Genomic DNA, 25,321 nt, shown 5'->3' with positions numbered 1-25,321 from the left:
CTAGGGTGACAACCATGACTCTCTCTATATAGATATAATCCTGGAGTGACATAGTTACCGAGGGACAGAAAATGTGTTTTTGTTTTTTTGTTTTTTTCAAGACTACCTGGTGAAAATAAAGCAAAGGAAGCCTTAAAAAGGAAAATAAATGCAGTCACCACACCAAGGACTAGTAACCTACAATATATTACATATTTGGTTTTGGGTTTGGTTACACTTGATACGATATACCTACTAAATGACTATAGTTTCTTTATGGTCTCCCTTTTAAACTAAACTAAAAATCGAACTTAACGTGGTATTAAAGTCTTCTTTTTGACTTGTACCTACAGGTAAGCCTATAATAATATAATTAAAAACTTGCACTGTTTAGGAGATATTCACACTGCATGCAGTCGGTGACGTTACCGGCCCATGCGCTCTGAAGGGATGGCATACCCGTGCCGTTCCTTCAGAGTGCTGTGCCGTGGCCGTAACTCCCATGCGCTGCGTGGGAGTGACATTATCGTGGCCTCGCCAATCAGACGACCGGAGCACTCAAACCCGTAAAAAAAAAAAAACTGGGTGAAGATGGAAGCCCTGTCAGCGGTGACAGCGCACTGTTGGAGGGCTTCGTTCTAAGGTATATATTTTATAATGTGCCAGTATGCAATATAAACTTTATGCCATTATGCCATTGTGTTGCAGAGTTTTTTTGTTTTTTAAAGGTTTACTACTGCTTGTAAAAGAAAAAAAGGCAGACCAGTTCTGCATTTCGTTGTATTTTTCTGCTCTCCCCAAAACTTAATTTGCAGCCTTGTGTAGGAGGACTGCCTGAGCAGTACTTTATAGGAGCTGGCAGACAGCTCCATTGCAGGAAGATTTATACTTATGCTCTAACCCTGAAACATCTGTGGAGTTTTATTTCCCCATTAGATGTTACCAGTTCAAGGATTCCTGCTCTTTCCCTGTAAACAGCTGAAATCTCTGGATGTTTCTGGGCCAATGTTAATGCACCTTGTAAATCACCATTGTGAGTTCCTGGAATGTTGCAGGAGATAATAGCAATAATAGGCAAGTCAGGGAAAAAATAACATTCATGCAGAATGTCAATGTTACAAGAAGGGTAAAATGAATACCAGCCCAGTGATAAGAGGGGACAAATGTAAAGAAACGTGATGCAGTTGCAGCCACTTGGCTGATTAGCAATAATTCATGGCTGGAAGGGACTGCAGGCCTGTGGTTCAGCACCAGGTACAAACAGGACTATATTGTCATCACAAAGATAAGCTACATTTATATGCAACTGTTAAACTGCCCATACGCTATGTTGTAGGATTACTGGTGGTAATTCATACCTCCCAACTTTTTGAGATGGGAACGAGGGACACCTATTAGTAAAAGTATATAGCATAGCTCCCAACTGTCCTTGATTTCGAGGGACTATCCCTGATTTGGAGCAATGTCCCCCTGTCCCTCTTTCCTCTTCACTTGTCTGATCTATATAGTTGTATATAAAATGCACTTTTTATCGTTTCAAAAAGTCTTTCCCAGTGTTAAACCTTTCATCCAAGTTCTAAATGGCTGCATCAATTTGAAAAATGTTGGGAGGTATGATATAGGCATAGGACACACGCCCCCTTAACTACTTCAGGTCTGCCTCATTGCAGTTTTAATGCTACAGGGCAGCGCCTGTGCCTTCCGGGTAGGTGGCTCGCCGCCGATGGCTTGCTCACTGTGATCACACACAGTGCGGCGGATATCACGGACTCAGTGTTTGCCAACACCCACTGATGATTGAGCAGAGAGGCAGAATGGAGGTCTGCCTATGTAAACAAGGCAGATTGCTGTTATGACAGGAAGGAAGGCATGGATCCTGTGTCTCTGCAAAGCAGGGACTAGGATCCATCTCTTCCCCTAGTAAAAAGCACCCCCACAGTTTGTAAAAACACAGGCTAGACACACATTTAACCCTTTGATTGTCTCTAATTTTAAACCCCTTCCCAGCCAGTGTCATTAGTACAGTGACAGTGCATGTCTCTTAGCACTGATCACTGTTTCATCATCACTGGTCCCCACAAAATTGTCAATTAGTGTCCGAATGTCTGCCGCAATATCACAGTCCTGCTCTCACACTGATCGCCGCCATTGCTAGTAAAAAAATAAAAATAAATAAAAATATCCCATAGTTTGTAGACGCTATAACAATATATGCTTAGTGGGAAAATTTGTGGGAAAAAAAGACATAAAAAAAGGACACAAACTTTATTTAGGTACAGCTTCACAGTTGTCAATGAAAGTTACGTAGTACTGTAGCACAAAAAATGGCCTGGTCATGAAAGGGGGTAAATCTTCTGTATGTCAAGTGGTTAAAGTAGAATTGTACAAAAAAAAAAATGATCAGTTAAACCCACAAATGCTTTTTTTTTTTTACCACTGCTATTCCTTTATATTGGCTTTTGACATTTACAAATGCGGCAATTTAGAATTTGGATGAAAGGTTTAGCACGGGGAAACACCTTTTGAAAGATAATAAGTGCATTTTATGTACAACTTTATAGATCAGACCAACATGAGGGGCAAAAAAGCAAGAAAGAGGGACATAGGGATTTGTTTCCAAATCAGGGACAGTCCCTCGAAATCAGGGACAGTTGGGAGCTATGGTAATATAAACTATTGAATGTGCTCTTAGCTAAGAAGAGGTCTTTCAGTCTCCCGTGTCTGTGTGCAAGCTGAATTATTTGCTGGCTGCATATCCCTGTTGAAGGACTTTAGTGTTGAAGGACCTTTTCTCTCATCATGATCATTGCCAAACTAAACGTTGGCATCATGCCCCCTTTGTGCATGTCATTGTAAGCATAGAAAATGAAACAGCAGAGATGACATGTTGACAGCATTTAGTTCTGCACATGCCCAGGTACTTCTTCAAAAAAACGAATGCTTTGAAAATAGTGCTTTGAAATTCCTTGCATCCTGTACTGAGGGCTACATTTTCTGCAAAAGTTAAGTTTTGTGAGCTGTAATCCTGTTCTAGCACCATAAGATAGAAAGAAAAAAATATTTGGAAAATGTATTAAATTATTTAATGAAGAGGCTACTATGAAATAATTGCACTACTAGGGCCCATTTAGAGCTATGCATGTGCATAGAGGTGTGGGTTTTTTATTTTTCTGCAGTGTTAGGCGGGTGCATTGTCATATGTCAAAATGCTTTGAAATGTATTTTGATGAGCATTTTTATTGCATTTTTTATTTTAGAACTTTAAATAGATACAGTATTTGGCTGCTGACCATGGCTTGTTACTACCCATGCTATATAATCTGTATTTTAACCACTTTCAGACCGGACCATTTTGCTGGTCAATGACCAGAGGTCTTTTTACAATTTGGCACTGCGCTGCTTTAACTGGTAATTGCGCGGTCATGCAATGTTGTACCCAAACAAAATTTGCGTCCTTTTTTTCCCACAAATAGAGCTTTCTTTTAAAGGTATTTGACTGACTCTGCGATTTTTATTTTTTGCGATATAAACGTAAAAAGACCGCAAATTTTGAAAAAAAATGATATTTTCTACTTTTTTGTTATTAGAAAAATCCAATAAACTCAATTTTAGTCATACATTTAGGCCAAAATGTATTCAGCCACATGTCTTTGGTAAAAAAAAAGTCAATAACTATATATTTATTGGTTTGCGCAAAAGTTGTCACATCTACAAACTAAGGTACGTTTTCTGGAATTTACGCAGCTTTTAGTTTATGACTGCCTATCTCATTTCTTGAGGTGCTAAAATGGCAGGGCAGTACAAAACCCCCCCAAATTACCCCATTATGGAAAGTAGATACCCTAAGGAAATTGATAAGAGGCATGTTGAGCCCATTGAATATTTTATTTTTTTGCCTCAAGCGATTGAATAATGACAAAAAAAAATTTTTTTTTTTTTTTTTTACACAAAGTTGTCACTAAATGATATATTGCTCACACATGCCATGGTTATATGTGGAATTGTACCCCAAAATACATTCTGCTGCTTCTCCTGAGTACGGGGATACCACATGTGGTCGACTTTTTGGAAGCCTAGCCGCGTACGGGGCCCCGAAAGCCAAGCACCGCCTTCAGGATTTCTAAGGGCATACATTTGTAATTTCACTCCTCACTACCTATCACAGTTTTGAAGGCCATAAAATGCCAAGATGGCACAAAACCCCCACAAATGACCCCATTTTAGAAAGTAGACACCCCAAGCAATTTGCTGAGAGGCATGTTGAGTCCATGGAATATTTTATATTTGGCACAAGTTGCGGGAAAATTACAAACTTTTTTTTTTTTTTTTCACAAAGTTGTCACTAAATGATATATTGCTCACGCATGCCATGGGCATATGTGAAATGACACCCCAAAATAAATTCTGCTGCTTCTCCTGAGTATGGGGATACCACATGTGTGGGATATTTTGGGAGCCTAACCGCGTACGGGGCCCCGAAATCCAAGAACCGCCTTCAGGTTTTCTAAGGGCGTAAATTTTTGACTTCACTCCTCACTACCTATTACAGTTTTGAAGGCCATAAAATGCCAAGATGGCACAAAACCCCCACAAATGACCCCATTTTAGAAAGTAGACAGCCCAAGCTATTTGCTGAGAGGCATGTTGAGTCCATGGAATATTTTATATTTGGCACAAGTTGCGGGAAAATTACAAACTTTTATTTTTATTTTATTTTTTTTCACAAAGTTGTCACTAAATGATATATTGCTCACACATGCTATGGGCATATGTGAAATGACACCCCAAAATAAGTTCTGCTGCTTCTCCTGAGTACGGGGATACCACATATGTGGGACTTTTTGGGAGCCTAGCCGCGTACGGGGCCCCGAAAACCAAGCACCGCCTTCAGGGCGTAAATTTTTGACTTCACTCCTCACTACCTATTACAGTTTTGAAGGCCATAAAATGCCAAGATGGCACAAACCCCCCCCCCAAATGACCCCATTTTGGAAAGTAGACACCCCTAAATTTAGGGGTACACTAGTGAGACTCACAGGTAAAAAAGCACCTAGGCTGTCAGCGACTGTATCAAAACGCTACAAGAAAAACTGTTAGCGATCGCAGGGATCAGGGCTGACTCTGCAAACGCTGCAGTTATGTATGTTGTGTTTTGTAAGTGACAGTGATCAATCGATACTGCACTTGGGTGGGCTGGTCTGGGCTTGGCGGAGGGGCTAAACGCAGGTGCTAGCAGGTATCTGGGCTGATCCCGCTAACAATGCGTTTTGGGAAACCTAAACTGCTGGCGACGCTAATATAGATCTGATCAGATACTATATTACTAAGGGAGGTGTATGCTTTGTGCGTGGGTGTTAGCGGTACTGGCACTAACCTGACGCTGCCTGGGGCGACACAGACCTTATCTGACCCTCAAACTTATATCACCCGCCGGGTGATCAGGGGGTTAAACCTTTATTAGGTAATAAATGGCGGGTGCCCTGAAACTATAAAAAAATAACTAACCAACCAGCGTCACCTGTAACAGTTATATGGTGATCATTGGTGAAAGGGTTAACTAGGGGGCAATCAGGGGGCTTTATGCGGTAGTATATGGGGGTCCCTGGCGCTATAAAAAGCTGCGGCGAACCTAAATACCTACCTGCCTAACTAGCGTCACCTGTGACACTAATACAGCGATCAGAAAAACGATTGCTTATTAGGCTGGGTTCACACTGGAGCGATGCAGGAACGCCACGAATCCGCGGCGGGTTCCCGCATCGCATGCCTCCCGGCGGCAGTTCATATCGCAGTGCGATCTGCAAACTCGGATCGCATGGTGTGAACACCCATGCGATCCGATTCTGCTGCGGACCAAAAAAAGGGTCCCGTGCGAGTTTGCGGAGGGGGCGGCGAGTGCGACGCGAATTCAGCCATACTATCTGTATGGCTGAACTCGAATCGCACAGAGATCGGATGTGATTTGCACTGCAGTGCGGTGCGAATCACATCCGTTCTCATAAACCGCTGCAATGTGAACCCAGCCTTAGTGACACTGGCGACGGGGGGTGATCACGGGGTTAAACCTTTATTGGGGGGGTTAGGGGGGTACCTTAGAACTAAAGGGGGCTAACCCTAACTGCCCTAACAGTTATTACAGTCACAAATGACACCAATGCAACAAAAAAAAATGCAATTGGTGTCACTGTGACTGGGGGGGCAGGGGTGATTGGGGGGGTGATCGGGGGGTGAAGGGGGGGTGAGAGTGTGCCTGGCATGTTCTACTGTGTAGTGTCGTGTTGGTGCAACTCACCGATCCTCTCTCCTCGGTGCCGGAACGAAAAATACCGACACGGAGGAGAGATTACATCACTTCCTCTGCCTGTGTTTACATTACAGGAGAGGAAGTGATGTCACGCCTCACTTCCATTCGTCAGGAGCGATCGCGAGGGGGTGGCCATGAACGAATGGCCGCCCCCTCATCCCAGATCGCTCCTGAACGGATACCGACCGCCGCTGGCACCGGGGGGGCCCGATCGGGCCCCCCACCCGCGGGAAGGCAGGGACGTACAGGTACGCCCATATGCCTGCCCGTGCCATTCTGTCGACGTACATCGTCGTGCGGCGGTCGGCAAGTGGTTAATGTGCTGTAATTGCTCTATGTCTTTAACCCTGAAACTTAAAGTGGAGCTCCACTCAAAAGGGGAAGCTCAGCTTGTTTGCCTCCTCCCCTTTCCTCTGCCACATTTGGCTCCTTTTGGGGGAGAGCGGGTACCTGGTGTTTATGGATACCCGCTCCAACTTCCTGCTCAGTTGCTGCAGAGTCTGGAAGTCTGCCCCCTCCCCCCCCCCCCCCCGCAACCGGCCCATTGAGAAAGCGCAGCACGATTCACACATGCGCAGTAGAAAACTGTCTGTGAAGCCAAGATGGCGGTGGCACCACCTCAAGAATCAGCTCAGATGAGGACCCTGCCAGATATCTGGACAGGCAAGTACTCTAATGCCGCGTACACACGTAGCCGACTATCCGGCGGACTTAGTCCGGCGGAATTCCCGCCGGACTGTCCGCCGGACTTTCCAAACGGGCTACTTGCCCACACACGGCGTACTACTTGCCCACTAATGGTTCTGAACACGAATGTGTGCCCATTCCCACTGCTACCAATGCTGCAAGCCATACTAAATTATGGCCCAGTGGGGCATAACACTGTATGATTATACTATGGTTCCCATGTACGCAGATCTGCCTACTTATTAGTTTAAATGCAATCACCATGGAATGGCCAGTTCCCTGGTGAGGCATAAACAAACATCCTTAAAAGAGCAAACATCTGCCGTGTCCACGGAAGCTTTCCGCATTCAATGGTCTTCCACCAGCGTCTTTATGTGCGAATAACCTCGCATTAGCGTATTATAGCAAAACAGACACTGGTGGGCATCTGACAACATACATTAATAAAAATTTCCACAACAGTGTTCCCTCAGGCCATGATAGTCTAACACTCCATCATTCAGTTCTTCCACCTGACAACACCTCTCACCACAGTCTGACCATGGATATATATAGGAGGCCTGCTCCCTGCCAAATCTAGTTGGGGACTGGTCAGGGCTCCCACATACAACCCATGTCATTCCAGCTCTATGCCCTGCCTCTTTTCCAGAACCTTCTGAAAACCAGAGGAGGCGCCCAAGAGCTGAAACACATTTCAGTCACCTGCTGCTACACTAAACCACTCCCCTGCCACCAGATAAAAACAAACATGCCTAGCTCACAGCATAGGCCTTCCTAAATTTACCTGCGCTGACAATATAAAACAAACCCACTACTCGAGCACCTACCTACCTAAAGTAGAAGGTGCTACACACACATAAACTTTCAGAGGCATTTGGAGGCATAAGCGTTTAGGGGCAGTTGAAAAAACATGACAGCCTATGCGTCCAGGAGCAGAAGCTGATGAGCTGGAAAAATGAAAAACACCCAAAAAAAACCCCAAAAAAATGCTGCTAGACATGGCTAAAAGCTGTAACCAGCGCTTAACCGTGTTTAGCCGCATTTGTAGTTTTTAGGCATTTTTACATTATAGAGAGTGTTTTTACTGTAAAAATGCCAAAAACGCTCATTGAAAAAAATGCAGAAAACCGTGAATAACTGCCCATAACCACCCATAACCGCTATTCAAAAAAGCGTGCTTTTACAGGGTTTTTTCCTTCTTTTTTTTTTACTTTTTGTGTGCATGAGGCCTTATTGAGACAACAATGGAACATGTCTGCACAACAAGTTATGGCACCAGAAGTGCATGTGAAAGGGTAATAACACAGGCAAGCAATTGGGAGACTGGCACTGAGCGTTGTCCCCCCATATCAGAAATGTGCCTAAGCAAAGACCTTTATGGCAAGATCACTAGGTTTGTTGCATTATAGATTTAAAATATTACAAATTACTTTTAAATGTTAAAGATTATATGGGATTTTTGGATTCACATCAACTTTACGTCAACTAAGGTTTTCGGGTGGTAGGATACCAGCTTTTCATCAGGAACCAGCCAAACTTTGCTTCATATGAGGCCAGCCTTAGCTATTCACATTTACATGAATATCTTAAAAAAACACTGGTAAAAAATAAAAATCTTTAAATTCCCAGAAAAGATTTGGAGGAAATCATTTATCCTAGTGGATCAAAGAGTCAGATGGGACAAATATAAAATTGTGCCATGTTTTTGTTGTAAGTTCCTTTATTCTATTGATTAGACTCCATACAACATGTGATGGATTTTAGCCATTTGCACTTTGCCTGTATTTTATAGTAAGATGCATTCACAAAGGCATGCACTGCTAAACAGTAATTAGCATTGGGCCTCCTAGGCACAGAAGGTATTAATAACTCCTTCATTAGTTTCATAGAGCTTGGAGGTGCTGCATGACTTAGCCTAGTTGAGGATGATGCTTTTTCCTTTGTACATTTCCCAGATGGCTTTGTAGCAGAATTTTATATTTGAAGAGCTCAAGTGATAATCTTCAATGGTTGAAGGACTCTAATATAATATTTCTTACGGCTTCTTGAATTTATATTTTACCCTGGGTATGTTGTGCTGCCTTATCAGGCGTGACGGCAATAAATGATCCATATTTGTTAATGCCGAGGAGAGGATGATAACTCTTAACAGCTAGATAGCTGGATGTTTCTGACATATGAGTAAGGTAGAAAGATTAACATAATGATATATGGAATGAGAAGATGACTGAAATGTAGACATTTGAATTAAACTAAAGTGTCAATTTTCACTAGTCCCCAAGATTTTCCAATTTTACATTTGTCTTAATGGAACAGTTCTGCAATAGCCTTATTTCACTAAGCCAAAACACGTGTGTTATGTCCCATAACAGTCAGCATTTTCAGCCATGTGACTATTATTTTATTCATATAATATATGATTTAATATAATGACCATAATGAGCTCAATTATGTTTGTGCTACTCCTAGAGCAGCTAATTAATACAAAAAAAGAGCAAGAAATCTAGACTACAAGTGCATCACTTGTTGCATAAGGCACAGCGTTAGTTGTGTGGCCTCTAGTAATGTAGAAAACCTCTTTCCAGGTAGAGCTGACTATACCTGAATGTCAGTATTCTAAGACCGCATGACCAATGCCTAGATCACATTATATTGTTATATTATTATATTTTTTTCCACAAAAGTGGAGTTACCTTTTAAAGTTCTTTTACTGCTTGTTCAGAAGATATAATTAGATAGAAATACTTTTGTGTGCCTAGCCTGGGAAGAGGTTCACTTCACATTTTAATCACTTAACAAATTACTTTTGTAACATACTAGATACAAAAATAATTGCTAATAGAAAATAATGGAATAGGATTTTCCATTTTTGTCTGCACATCTCTTTTATGAGAAATGTTATCAATATGAGTTATCATTTTAAAATCAGTTTAAATTTCAATTTAAAATATATTTTTTATTTCAATTTGCAATGACGACCATTAACACTAAAACCATATGTGTCCCATACAACAATTGCAAAATATGTTATTAGAATTGAAGGAAAACCTCTTAAAATTGATAATTGTGTATCTTCTATATTAATCCAATAGCTTCAATACATTTTAATTCACTGACCTGGAATGCACATGCAAATTGGGAATTGTAACTTTGCTCTGAGCCAGCCAGGCAACTAACCTTTTTCAGAAGGTGGCTAACAACGACCAAAAAAACATAAAGGTATACTCAACCACTCAAATACCCCGGGCTTTCTCCCCTGCTGTAGTGGCTGTGTTAGCTACAATTGCAGGGACATGGCAGGCATTTCAAAATCTATGTCTCAAGCCTGCTGACGACAGTTCCAATGTGAATGAAGCTAGCAAAGAGTGTGTGCAGGCTTTTTTTTATAAGTTCATGTGTATTCGTTCATGTAAATAACAAGGGATTTTCATTGCAAGTGAAAAATAAATAAAAAATGTAATATAAAAATTATACCTAATTAACCCCTATTAACACTTATTTAACACTTATCCTAATTAACATGTTCCTCCTATTCTAACTTTAGCGTTTATTTTTTTTACCTTTTTTTTACCATTCATATTTATTTATTTATTCATGTATTTGTTTTTTTTTTTTGGTTCATGCTTGTAGCATTGCAACTCTGCCATGCCTTGTACCAGAAACCAGATAGTGCAAATAGCTCAATAAAATCGGCACTTTTACTTTATAATTATGCTAATTGTCTTAGGCTCCATTCATACTTGTGCAACTTGTCATGCAACTTTGGACATTAAAGTTGTATGACAAGTCGTTCCCCATGTTTTCCAATGATAACCATTCATATATGCACCATAGCTCCCAACTTTCCCTGATTTTGAGGGACTGTCCCTGATTTGGAGCAATGTCCCTCTGTCCCTCATTCCTCCTCATTTCTCCCTCATTTTGTTCTGATCTATATACATGTATATAAAATGCACTTTTTATCTATCAAAAAGTGTTTTCCAGCACTAAACCTTTCATCTGATTTCTAAATTGCTGCATTTGTAAATTCCAAAAGCCAATATAAAGGAATATAAAGGAATGATAGTGTTAAAAAAGCACTTGTGGGTTTAACCAATCTTGTTTTTTGTACAATTCTCCTTTAAGGGGGTGTGGCAAGGGTGTGTCCTATGCCTGCATACTTTTGTCCCTCATTCCCATCTCAAAAAGGTGGGAGGTATGTATGCACGACTTGTTGTAGCAACTTCAAAGTAGTTCACTTCTTTGGTCCGAGTTTCATGAAACTTGAGGGCCAAAGACTTCAATGTTAACCCTCAGAAGTTGTATAAAAGTCTTACCTGAATGTTATACAATGCAACTTCTGTGCTACAGTTTATTATCACTGGTCAAAGTCAAAGCCATATCCAAGTTGTACCCATCCAAAGTTGCATCAAAGTTGCACTCCAAAGTCAGTGAAACTTTGGAGTTGTACAAGTGTGAATGGAGCCTTAGAACCCTTTTACACTTTGCGCTAAATATAGTGCCTGTAAAGCGCCTCTCAAGTCACCCCAGTGTGAAAGCCTGAGTCCTTTCACACTCTGGCGGTAGCTGTTGACTTTCATTTTTAAAGGGGTGGGCAAAACTCCACTTTAAAGTAGTTGTAAACCCTCTTTTTTTTTTTTTTTTAAATAACAAAAACATATCATACTTACCTCCACTGTGCAGTTAGTTTAGCACAGTGTGGTAGTGTGGCCCCGAACCTCGTCTTCTGGGGGTCCCCCGGCGGCGCTTGCGGCACCTCCTTGCATTGGTTATCCCCCTGGGAGAAGTGCTCTCCCGGGGGGTTTCCTTGCGGGGAGCGCTCCCAAGTCCAGCATTTGCATGCATAGACACAGTATACCGGACCCGGCCCTAGGATAGAATGCATTAAGGTGAAATAATACGAGGGCTTACAACCCCCTTAACTATCATAGAGTTGTGTAAATCTCAGGACTGCATGGACAGAAATACTAATCAGGTAAAAATGACTCTCTTATATGTGTTGAGTCTCTGTATCTGGCTGTTAGCCTGGCTGTCAGTTTTAAAGCTAAACTAGGTAGATATAAAAAAACGCAATGAATGCAGTTATGTAAATACTAATACATCATTAAATTTATTTTTTAAATGAAAGCAATGTAAGTACCTGGATTTGACTTGCCACCCACCTCTTGCAGTTCCCTTAAAGCAGAGCTGGAATGTCAGAGGAAGCAGTGCAAGGAGCCCATCCGTTTTTGTTGCTGATAGGAGGAGATAGCAGAGTGACACTGAGATGAGCTCTTCCCTGCCCAGCTTCTCCTTTAAGGAGAAATCTCTGTACTGAAGCTGACTATTGCAGCAACAGCTGGTTATGTTATTGCAACTTTTAATGGGAAGTTCATCTTTATTTCTTTTTTCTTTTTTCGGCTGGAGGTCAGCTTTAACCACTTCAGCCCTGGAGGGATTTACCCCCTTAATGACCAGGCCATTACTTGTGATACGGCACTGTATCGCTTTAACTAACAATTGCGGAGTTGAGCGACATTGTATCCAAACAAAATTTATGTCCTTTTTTTCCCACAAACTTTTGGTGGTATTGGATCACCTCTGCCGTCTTTATTTGTTTTGCTATAAGCAAAAAATATTACCAATTTTGAAAAAAAAAAAAATTTTTTTTTTTACTTTCTGCTATAATACATATCCAAAAATATATATATAAAACAAAAAAAAATGTATTCATCAGTTTAGTCCAATATGTATTCTGAAAAAAAAATATATATATATTTTTTTTACTTTCTGCTATAATACATATCCAAAAACTATATATATAAAAAGAAATGTATTCATCGGTTTAGGCCAATATGTATTTTGCTACATATTTTTGGTAAAAAAAATCGGAATAAGCGTATATTGATTGGTTTGCGCAAAAGTTATAGAGTCTACAAAGTAGGGGAAAGATTTAGGGACTTTTTATTTTCTTTTATTGTTTTTACTAGTAATGGCAGGCGATTTTTAGCGGGACTGCGACATTGCAGCAGACAAATCTGACCCTACGTGAGATTTTTTGGTGACCAGTGACACAATACAGTGATAAGTGCTATAAAAATGCACTGATCACTGTATAAATGGCACTGGCAGGGAATGGGTTAATACTAGGTATGATCAAAGTGTTAAGTGTTCCCTAGGGAGGTGTTTTCTGACTGTCAGGGGGAGGGACTGACTGGGAGAAGAGAGAGATCGCTGTTCCCTGATCACAAGGAACAGCTGATCTCTCTCTCTCTCCTCCCCTGTCAGAACAGGGATCCGCCTTGTTTACTTAGGCAGATCCCCGCTCTGCCTCTGTTTACTGAGATCACGAGTGGCCAGCCGGCATCGATTTTCCCGTACCCACGGGCGAGCTGCCGTGGCACGCAACAGGCGAGGGTGCCCACTGTATCTAATGCATGGATCAATGTACAGGTACGTCGGTTCGCACAGCTGGGCCACTCTGCTGCAGCATATATGTGGTGGGCAGTCCGGAAGTGGTTTGTTACCCCAATACGAATATGAAACCAAAATCAAGAACATGGGGACATGACTTCTAACTAACTGGAGGAAAGTTCAAAAGGAATCTTAGATGGTATTATTTTTACTGAAAGGGTAGTTGATGATTGGAATAAACTACCAACAGAGGTAGTGAGACAGTCAACAGTAAATGGCTTTAAACATGCTTGGGATACACATAGATCTATAGTCAGACAACAAGGTTAATGGAAAAACAAAATAAATAAAAAAAAACAACCCCCCAAAAAAAACAAAATAAAACAACAAAAATAAAATGGGCAGACTCGATGGACTACTCAGTCTTTTTCTGCTGTCACTTTTCTATGTTCCGGTTTCAATACTTCATATTCCTGATTTGGGACTGCTGTACCATGTCCTTGTATGAGAAAGTATCCTGTTCTCTTTGTATTGCTTCCTTTGTGTGAAATCCCTGGTGTTCCTGCTAGTCCCTCTGCTTTCTTATTAAAAACTGACCACACTAAGCAGGAGAACACAGCGTGGTCAGTTCTCTAACTATGCTGAGAACTTTGCCTGCTCTTCTCTAATGATCAGACTTGGCACGGCCCCTCTGTACAGCCCTTCACTGGAAAGCTCAGTGTACTGCTGCTTCTCCTCCCCCAGATCTTATGCAGCTGAGAACAGAGGGATTGTGATCACTCAAAAAGGGAAAAAAGGTATTTATAATATATTTTTATATCTATACAAAAATGTTTTGCCTTTTATTTCTATTTTAAACAGAATGGGCTGTTTTACAAGGTAATCGTTTACAATCACTTTAGGGTTACCTGTTAGTAGAAGGCAACCAATTCATCTACGTTGGTTCCTTATTCTGACACCAATGAGGGAAAAACCCAGCAGAAGATTTTTTTCCGAGTCCTAACGGTTAAATCTAGAGAATAAAAAACCTCATTATGAAATGTTTGTCTTGCTGATAAAAGAAATCACACCAGAATGCTGCCAGCCACTAGCAGTATTGTTTAATAGATTTCCGTACTGTTTGCTCATAAACTCACGTGTGAAGCCGGAATAATGCCGATATTTAACAAATAGAACAAGGAAGAGGCTGGTGCCTAATCTGTTTGTCTCTTGGCAAGGTGGTGTCTAGTCTTAGAGACTGAATGATAGTGGGTGGAAGGCTATTTAAGTTGCCCAGCATGGGAGCCAGTGTACGCTTGTTAGTCTTGCTTTTAACATGGTGAGCGTGTTGTGCTCGGGTGGTTCCTTCTCAGTTATCCTTCTGTGAAAGTTTACGGATGCATGAAACAGGGGGCGGGGCTCAATGTCCTTATTATAACAAGATTACCCGTAATAATGATAGAGTCTGGAATACATCTCTCTTTCTCCTATCAATGCCACTCTTTAGGGAAAATAATATGATTATTATCAAATTAATCAACAATAAAATAGGTAAGATAGCATTACACTTGTCAGTACAATTATTCAGTTATTATGAATAGGCAGACAGCGAAATCCACCTATGAAATATAGAAAATGTTAGAGCTGCCAAAAGATTTGTAAAACAATATATACATATGAGATCCACCTATAGCTCCTGCAGTGATACTATATACTGTAGGGGAATATAAAATATAGTGTAGCACTAAAACATTGAAGATATAGTGTACTGAAACCATAACAAATGTGTAGTCTGTGCACCAATATTCACTGCAATGAATAAGTGAAAGAAAAATGTGAAGTTCAACTTAAATGTCCATAAGTCTACAATGGTGATTCTTCATTCAATAATGATGTTGTGTAGCATGTGGTTGACTATAAAACTGTGTGGAGGAGAAAAAAAAGATCCTCTGTCATAAGACAATGGGTGGATACTCTTACCAAATGTGGTGGACCCACCTACCAGCGGTAGTGGGTGAATTGAGCTTGTGTGGGCCAAATTCCTCACGGTGTAAATCGAGAGAGAAAAGAAGATCATCCCAGCAGGATACACCCGGACTTCAGTGATGACAATGTGGCACGGTACCTGGATCCTTGCGGTTCACCAGTAGTTACACCGATTCTCCACTCAAAGTACTGACCCTCGGAGTGTCAGAGTGTTAAGAGGCTCCACAAACTGGGGCAAAAATGGAAGAAAAAGGGAAAAGGCTCCATATGGTGCAGGTCAAACCAATTTGGTTTATTTAAAAAATGGCGGTACATCAAAAATTCAATGAGTCCGCTACGCATGCTTCTCATATTGCTCTTTTGATTTTATATTTACCTGTGATCACTTTTTATGTACTCATTGAATTTTGATGTACAGTGGTACTACAGTGGTCAGTGTAGTATAGTGGTCAGTGTAGTGTACAATATAGTGGTCAGTGTAGTGTACAGTATAGTGGTCAGTGTAGTGTAGTGGACAGTATAGTATAGTATAGTGGACAATACAGTGGTCAATGTAGTATAGTGGTCAGTATAGTGTAGTGGACAGTATAGTATAGTGGATGGTATACTGGTCAGTGTAGTGTAGTGTAGTGTAGTGGACAGTATAGTGGTCAGTGTAGTGTAGGGTAGTGGACAGTATAGTGGTCAGGTCAGTGTAGTGTAGTGGACAGTATAGTGGTCAGTGTAGTGTAGTGGACAGTATAGTATAGTCGACAGTATAGTGTAGTGGACTGTGTAGTGGTCAGTGTAGTGTACAGTATAGTTCTCAGTATAGTACTTAGTATATTTCTCAGTGTAATGGTCAGTGTAGTATAGTGTACAGTATAGTGGTCAGTGTAGTATAGTGGTCAGTGTAGTTCTCAGTGTAGTGGACAACATAGTATAGTGGTGAGTGTAGTGTGTAATGGTCAGTATAGTATAGTGTACAGTATAGTGGTCAGTATAGTATAGTGGTCAGTGTAGTGGACAGCATAGTATAGTGGTGAGTGTAGTGTGTAATGGTCAGTAAAGGAATCAGGTTGGTCAGTACTATTGTATTATTGGAAGGGACTCGGGGAGTGCTAAAAGTCCACAGGTTAGGGGGCACAAATTACTTGCCTTGCCCCGGGTGCTGACAACCCACACTACGCCACTGGTTTTGTATGAATATTTTCGTTTCTGAGCATGGAAAGTCTTGCAGTTATGATTTTTTACAGATTAAAAAATGTAATGAAAATCGGACATTGAGTTCACGTACAACAAAAATTTTATAGTCTGCACATCCAGCTTTTGTTGGATGAAAAAAAATTCATTAGCTGTCGAAAGCACTGTACTAACGATCCAAAAATCAGCAGATGGTTAGTCTAACTAAATTTTACTTCTGATTTTCGTATCGTGTGTACAGACCTTTAACATTTTTGTAACTGTGTTTGGTTTTGTCCCATAGTTTCACCTGAAACTCTGTACTGTGTTCCTCAATAGATATCCCCTTGTTTTCTCTATAGACACCTTCAGACCACCACAGATAGCCTCTGACTCACACAGTAAATTGTTAATCTTATTGTCCCCGAGCTCGTTTAATTATTCACTCAGTGTTTCAGTAAGCCCCCAGAAAGTCACTCAGTTTCAGTTAACGGGGTAATGTTTGTAAAGGCAAAATAAAAGGACAATTGCACCTACAATCAATTACATTAGCATTACAATGCATCTGTTTCCTCATTGAAACATCTTTACAAATGCTCAGGTGATTAACATTGAAAGTGGATTTCTAATTGATCAAAGAAGCCGAGATGGTGTCAGCATGAGGCATCAAATGTGTGACTGTGACTCAGCTGAAGTGTAAACTTTCCGTGCTTTTTTAAAGAAATGTCGTTAATTTGCGCAATCATTTCTCCTTTCATTAGTAGAATTGTGCTCTCATTGTAAATGTGCTACTTTATCTAAAGGCGATTAAATATTTAACCTAATCTGTTGTTATACCCTGAAGGAATCATATACCTTCCAAGATGAAATGTTATTTGGCTTTTCCTAGCGCTGTCTTGGCACTCAAATGTATGCGAAAGATTATAAAATCAAGTGATTGTTCCCGCTGCTTACCATAATTAAATGCAGTCTAAGATCATGGATAATTTAACAATCAAGGTGGGTGATTTAATATAGTTTGCTAGCCTGGCAAAGCACTCTTTATGTCAAATTGAAAAATCACACCAATCAGGTTAGGCAATATAAAATAAAAAAGAGCATATTTAAATGCCCTGTAAGTATCATTGGCTTCCCTTTACTATGAAAATGATTTCTTAATTGGAACTTCATTGTCAGTTACCGTGATAAATTGGAGGAATTATAAAATTCCAAGTGGTTCTAGGTGGTTCCCACAGAGCGCTGTCCATTCTACAAGCAGAAGACCTAAAAAGCTTCTTATGAATAGGGATGAGCCAAACAACCCCTGGTTTGGTTCGTACCAGAACTTGCGAGTTGTGAAAAGACAAAAAATTTGTGTGAACATGCGAACACCGTTAAAGTCTATGGGAGGTGAACGTGAACAATCAAAAGTGCTAATTTTAAAGGCTTATATGCATGTTATTGCCATAAAAAGGTAATTGGGGACCTGGGTCCTGCCCCTGGGGACATCAATGCAAAAAAAAAAAAACGGCGTTTTTAAACAGCCGTTTTTTCAGAAGCAGTGATTTTAAAAATGCTTAAAGTGAAACAATAAAAATGAAATATTCCTTTAACCACTGGTTTACTGGGCACTTAAAGTGGAAGTAAACTCCCCTATCGTTTTCAGCCAAGGAAGCTGCCATCTTTGCCTCTGTTTAATCTTCAACTGCTATGGTGCTGCACATGTGATTCGTTATGACACCAGCCATTGGATGGTTTGATAGTTTGGCTGAGAGCACAGCCAATGTGCAGTTAGCATTCCCGGCATTCCTTTTTTTTAACTGTTTAAATCTATGGATTTACTTCCACTTTAAGCCCCCCTCCTATCCAGACCAATTTTCAGCTTTCAGCGCTGATGCAATTTGAATGACAATTGCACTGTTATGCTACACTGTACTCAAGTGACATTTTTATAATTTTTTCGCTACAAATAGAGCTTTCTTTTGGTGGTATTTGACCACCTCTGCGGTTTTTATTTTTTGTTAAAAAAAATGTAAAACCCCAAATTAAAAAAAAATTTTTTTTTCTTTTGTTATAAAATTTGGCAAAAGGATGATTTTTCTCCTTCATTGATGTATGTTGATGAGGCGGCACTGATGGGCACCAATAGGTGGCAGTGATGGGCACTGATGGATGGTAATAATGGGCACTGATCGGTTACACTGATAGGCAGCATTGTTAGGTGGCACTGATTGTCACCACTGGTGGGCATTGATAGGTGGCACTCATGGGCATTGATAGGTAGAGCCGGATTGGCCTACCGGGATACCGGGACATTTCCCGGTAGGCTGCCTGCCCTGGGGCCACCTTGGGCTAAGCTGTGGCTGTGCTCTGCTCCCTCCTCCTTCTCCTCCTCCACTATACGTCATACACAGTCTGTGGACCTCTTCCTCTGTGTGTCTCAGAGCTGAGTGTGAAAACTTTGGCCGCGCTGTGAGAAAAGTCCCACCCTACTACCTAGATCAGCTTGTGTGATAGACGCAGTGTTCTGTCTATCACACAAGCTGATCTAAGAGGAGGGTGGAACCTTTCTCACAGCGCAGCCAAAGTTTTTACGCTCAGCCCTAAGACACACAGCGGCAGACTGTGTAATCCAGGCACAGGCACTGACTCCAGTGAGGCTGAGATTATGGGCACGGTGAGACTACATTATGGGCACTCTGAGGCTGTGATTATGGGCATGGTAAGGCTGAGATTATGGGCACTGTGAGGTTGTGATTATCGGCAGGGTAAGGCTGCGATTATGGTCATGGCTAGGCTGCAATGATGGGCACGGTAAGGTTGCAATGATGGGCACAGTCAGGCTGCATTGATGGGCACAGTGAGGTTGCATTTGATGGGCACTGGTGAGGCTGCATTGATGCCTTGTACCATGTCTGCAGTCTCTGACCATCTCCTGTATCATATCTACATATCTTACCATCTTTAGTATCATGTCCTCAATCTCTAACCATCTCCTGTACCATGCCCGGAGCCTCCGATATCTCCTGTACCATGCCCGCAGCCTCGGCCATCTTGACATCTTCTGTACCATTCCCACAGCCTCTGACATCTCCTGTACCATGCCCACATCCTCTGACATCTCCTGTACCATGCCCGCAGCCTCTGACATCTCCTGTACCATGCCCACAGCCTCTGACATCTCCTGTATCATGCCCACAGCCTCTGACATCTTGACATCTTCTGTACCATGCCCACAGCATCTGACATCTCCTGTACCATGCCCGCAACCTCTGACATCTCCTGTACCATGACCGTAGCCTCTAATATCTCTTGTACAATGCCCACAGCCTCTGACATCTACTGTACCATGCCCACAGCCTTTGACAACTCCTGTACCATGCTCGCAGCCTCTGACATCTCCTGTATCATGTCTACAACCTCTGACCATCTCCTGTTTTATATCATGTCTGCAGTCTGGAGAGGAGTCAACAGTGGGAACAACGCCGGGATGGGGGTCATGGGAGAAGTCAGACTTTTGTGGACTGAGGAGAAGAGACTATAGGAAACCAGAGCCACCAAGCTGGAGCCAGCTGACTGAGCCCTGCATGGTGCACATGAGAGGAGTTCAGTGACAGCATCACCAGGCCAGTCTGGAGGGGGGGGGGGGGGTGTCACTGATGTAAATGGGGAGTGAATACAATAATGTAAGGGGGCACTGATATAAAGGTTTCCACCGTATATAACCCCACACCCCCTTAACTTAGTGTATTCTTTCTGCTGAAGGTCGTCTCTGGTCATCAGAGTCCCCCACATACCCAGAGTCCCAGGTGTTCCCCTTAATGATTGCTCCACTTTTACCACTTTTAACTGGAATTTGCTGTTATATATATCCTAGCCCTATGTGCTTTCATATCTGTCTTATCTTTATATAATATACTCTTCAAATGTGCTTTAAAATGCATGGTTTTCCCTTTTATGAACAAGAAAATAATGACGTTATGCTGTTGGGCTGGTATAATAATGCTAAGGGGCTGGTTTTTACTCCCAATCTGGCCCTGTTGATAGGTGGCACTGGCAGGTAGCAATGGCAGGTGACACTGGCAGGGGGTACAGGTGGGCACAAATGAGGCATAATTGCCTCTTCCTCTTCGGGACCAATGTCCCTTGCAGATAAGCTGGTGATGGGCTTTTTTTTTTTTAAATAAAAACTGATTACTGAGCTTTTGTTTACATCATGTGATCAGCTGTCATTGGCTGACAGCTGATCATGTGGTAAGGGGCCAGGACTGTGATCACCCGAGTCTCAGTGACTCAGTGAGCACAGCACGCACTGCGCACACCCTGCAGGGCTCACACGGGGAGCGTGCAAAGGGGAGGCCATCATACGACGGCCTCCCGGAAATTTAGGTCCGTGCTGTGACTGTCATTCGGCTATAGCGCAGACAGCAAGTGGTTAAATATCGTATCTGGGGGGTTTCCTTAGCCTGCCTGTAAAGTAGCGCATTGTTCCCATGTTTAGAAAAGTACTGCAGAATAATTACATTTCTAAAGGAACAAATGTAATTTAAAATTGCTCATGGCAATATACATAAAAAATCTTTTTAAAAAACAGCGTGGGTTTCTCCCCCAGTCCATAGCAGGCCCCTTGGGTCAAGTATGGATATTAAGGTAAACTACATGGCAATTTTTTTTTTTAAATGGCATGGGGGTCCTCCCAAAATCCATACCAAACCCAAAGGGCCTGGTATGGATGAGGGAATTATGCATTTTTTTTCATAATTCTGTCATAGGGCTCCCCTTAACCACTTCAATACACTATATTATATATTGTACACTGTACTATATACCCTGCACTGTATTATATATACTACATTGAGTGCACTATATAATCTGAACTGCAGTATATATACTATACGGACTTCACTATACACTCTGGTGAAAAATTGGGCCTTAGGTGTTAGTGGTGGCAGATCATGGTAACCCCTCACAGTTTCTCTTGTTGGGCACAGGAATAGTACCTGCTGTTAAATATTATTTCAAAAATTGTAATTACATGGCCCTGTTAAACAGGGGCAGAAACATTGGGCCTTAGGTGTTGGTGGTGCCAGAACACTGGAACCTATCACAGTTCCTCTTGTTGGGTGAAGGAACAGTCCCTGTTGTTAAATATTATTTCAGAGGCTGCTTGCCCTCTTTTAGTGGCCTGTGAGTGTCTGCTTCTCTTTGGAGGCCTTCCGGACATGATGGGTATTTTTTTTTAACACTGCACTACACTGTATTATATACTGTGTACACCGCCTGAAGTGTATTTGAAACTGTACACATTGTATTATATACTGTCTACACAGCCTGCACTGTATTAGAAACTCGACAGCGCCGAACACACTATCTATCTATATATATATATATATATATATATATATATATATATATATATATAGGTTACGCTGAATGCAGAGTATATATGTATATATATATATATATATATATATTTATATATATATATATATATATATATATAAAGAATCAAATACACTGCCTGTACTGACTGAAGAGAGTTTACACTGTATATATAGGCTTGCTATAGGCTATAGTACTTGCTCTTAAAGGCTCACTTTTGCACATGTGTAAATCAAATATAATCACATTCCTTGTATATTGTGTGAATATTGTGCCATTAGGAGATATAATTTCTAAATATTTAAACTTTTTTCATTTTCCATCCATTCAGCGCAGTCAAAAACTAAAAAAAACAATAGCTGATTGGTTGCTATAGGTTACTGAACTTCACACAAAATAAAGACCATAATGCCTCCTAGTGATGGAAATCCCATTATAACACACTTGACTTTACCAACAACTTGAAAATAATTGTATCTATATAACAGGCTTCAAGGATAACCACAAATCCCATCCACCAACTTTAATAAAATTGTGTTATATACTGCTAATATTTTATGATTGGCAGTAACAAAAAAAAAGAAAAAAAAAAAAGAAAGGGTTTTCCAGAAAATCGCAGTTGTGAGGATTAGAAAATTTGCTATGCTTTTGCATCCAAGCAACATTTATGTTGGTATCTAATTAATATGTCATCTCTCTACCGATGTATTTGGTTGAATGAATGTTTCTTTTTTTTTTGTTCTGTTTTTTACCGTGGATGGGCTTGATTCTATGGTCAGTTATAGACCATAACCAAGATACACATATCTGTAAATAATGTAATAAAAATGCTAAATTGAACCATATCCCTAAAATGATAAAGTGAAATGTATCCTTGAATGAAATTGACACCATCAATACTTTATTTTTCTCACTAGCAGCACACACTTCTCCCCTCTCTGCCCTCTAGAAAGAATGTCTAATTAATCCTTGGATCTGCTTATAGAACTGATTGCAGGTCAGTAAGCAGGGAATTCTTGCTAGGAAAAATATACTAGTACTCTTGACCTTTTAGGTTACATTCAGGAGAGGTTTGGGGGATGGGGAGAGAAAAAACAAAGTTAGATTGCTTGATTCAGCTTTCCATCAATCTCTTTCTTCCTAGGTTTTTGAAAAAGCCTGCTTGCTGGTTTGCTATATCTTTGGTACAATTTCCAGTAAATATACAGTTTCTAAAAAAATAAAAATGCATCAAAGCGGCACTGCACACTGAGCGTTAACAACACTTGCTTTAGGGGCGTCTGGCCTTTTATTTTTCTGTTTCTAAACTCCCCTCCATGTTAGCCTATGGGAGCATGCACACATAGGCGTTTAGAAGCAGGGGCATTTAGAGGCAGAAAAAAAAACCCATTGCCAGTGCATCCAGGAGCAGCAGCATTTGGCAGAAAAAACGCTTGAAGCTTGTAAACACATCAAGCGAGCATTAACGTTATCAGCGTCAAACGCTTGAGCGTTAACTCATTTAAAAAGCCAGAATAAATTATTACTCTGGCCAATTACATTAATTACCACCCAAGCACTTGCTATGCCAAAATGCACCTAAACACATTTACATATGTCAATAGTTTTTTCTGCCAAAGAGAGCCGGGCAATCGCCCTCTGTGCATGAGGCCTAAAACTCAGAGGCTGGTATGGGATGAGTGCATGCTATTGTCCTCCACTAGGACCCCCAGATCTTTCATCACCCTTGATTCCCTCAGAGGTTCTCCCCCTAGTGAGTAGTTTGCTATTATGCTTTTAGCCCTAAAGTGCATCACTTTACATTTCTTCACATAAAACCTCATTTATCATGTAGTTTGCATTTTCCCAATACATCTGAATAAGGTGTGATGATGTCAGACTGCGTGCTCTGATGCACGTTTCGCTAAAAATAACATCCTCAGGAAGCACCTCAGACCACATGGTAATGAGTTTCGCTATCTGTTGGTGGCGAAGGACTTGCCTGGGGTATTTTCCAAGTACCGGCTATTATGCCTTTTTACCAAATACCACCTTACCTATTTTAATAAATCAGACCAAACATACTTCTTGGGTTTAAATGGCCGTAGCAGCTCTTTTATTACAATAACAACCATGAAAATATACCATAACCTCTCAGACTGAATGTAACTGCCTGTTTTTTATGTCTTAGGATTTTTGAAGGCACCCTTGACTGACCAACTAGCTGTATCTGGCACCACCTTGCCCTTTTATGGCCCCCAGCCGCAACTTAACACCGGGTCAGGGACAATTGTTTGGCAACTTCTCCAGCAGATACATCCAACTGCCACAACACATCTTACTTCCTTCCTTATTAGGGCAGGAACACCCATAATAGAGATGGGCCCAACCCATCATTCACCAAAGAACGTAACTATCCCGCATTCAAAAACCCTACGACCTCTGCCTGATGCTACAACATCCCTTAATCTCCATCCTAGAATCCCATTAAAAGAACTGAAATAAAAATAAAACAACCGTATATCGGAATATCCGACGGACCAAGTTTTCCAACTTGCCGGTAAAATTTTCCGACAAAATGCTCCTATCGGACATACTCCAATCATGTGTAGCCTACTCCGACGGAACAAAGTGCCACGCATGCTCAGATCAAATTCCTTTCCTAGGCCAAAGTCCGATGCAGACCACACACAGTCGGACATACCGACGGAATCTCCGACTGTGTGTACAAGGGCTAAGACCTCATAATTCTTCCAACTATTCACCAACATTAACTTAACCTCTTCCTGACTATAGCCTCTCTAGGCAAACCCCAACATGTGGCCCTCTGCTTATGCTGTGCCTGAGCTTCTGGCCTGTACTTTTCACATGGTGTGCTGACACCAAATTTAAAGAAGAAACATTTCTTTGGAGTGTGATGCGGAATGCACAGAATTTGATGGGGACATGATTTATTTTTTATATATTTTGTAATAATGATATTATTATATGTTTAATTGTTTGTGATCTTCAAAGGGTTAGTGGTATATCCAACATTTATTTATTTGGCACTTAGGGACAGCGCTTCACATGTATGTGTAAATCTGTATATATATTTGTTTATGGGTATCTTTCTGTGACCAGCTGTTCCGTTGGTATATTTTTTATTAATATTTTTTGACACAATAGTTTCATCGGCACAGAGTTCACTTGGTTTATTATGGTATACGGTTATAACTCAGGTTTTTATTGCGGTCTGTGTCCCCATTAGGAAGATATACTCTTTCTAACTGCCCTGATCGTCAATGCCACCAGGAAAAAAAGGGGGTAAATTCAGAATTTTGAGTTGCCATTAGAACAGGAATAGGGGATATCTTAGGATACTTTACTTGTTTTCTCACATTGGAAATATATCCTATCATTTCCTGTTGAATCCACTGGATGATATGTCTACTTTCACACTGGTTCACATCAAAACTGTAATATACCAAGTGTAAAGCCTCGTACACACGC

The 25,321-nt window shown here is 41.0% G+C and overlaps 1 protein-coding gene across 2 annotated transcripts in view; it reads left to right on the top strand.

Moving 5' to 3' along the window:
• LOC143934119 (G-protein coupled receptor family C group 5 member C-like) overlaps nt 1-25,321 on the top strand; it is a 63,853-nt gene that overhangs the window by 15,132 nt on the left and 23,400 nt on the right. The window lies entirely within an intron of this gene.

This window comes from Lithobates pipiens, unplaced genomic scaffold (genome assembly GCF_037356315.1).
Source record: "Lithobates pipiens isolate NorthernLeopardFrog02 unplaced genomic scaffold, aLitPip1_a1.2 Scaffold_27, whole genome shotgun sequence".
Taxonomy (NCBI): domain Eukaryota; kingdom Metazoa; phylum Chordata; class Amphibia; order Anura; family Ranidae; genus Lithobates; species Lithobates pipiens.
This window is presented reverse-complemented; position numbering and strand designations above follow the sequence as displayed.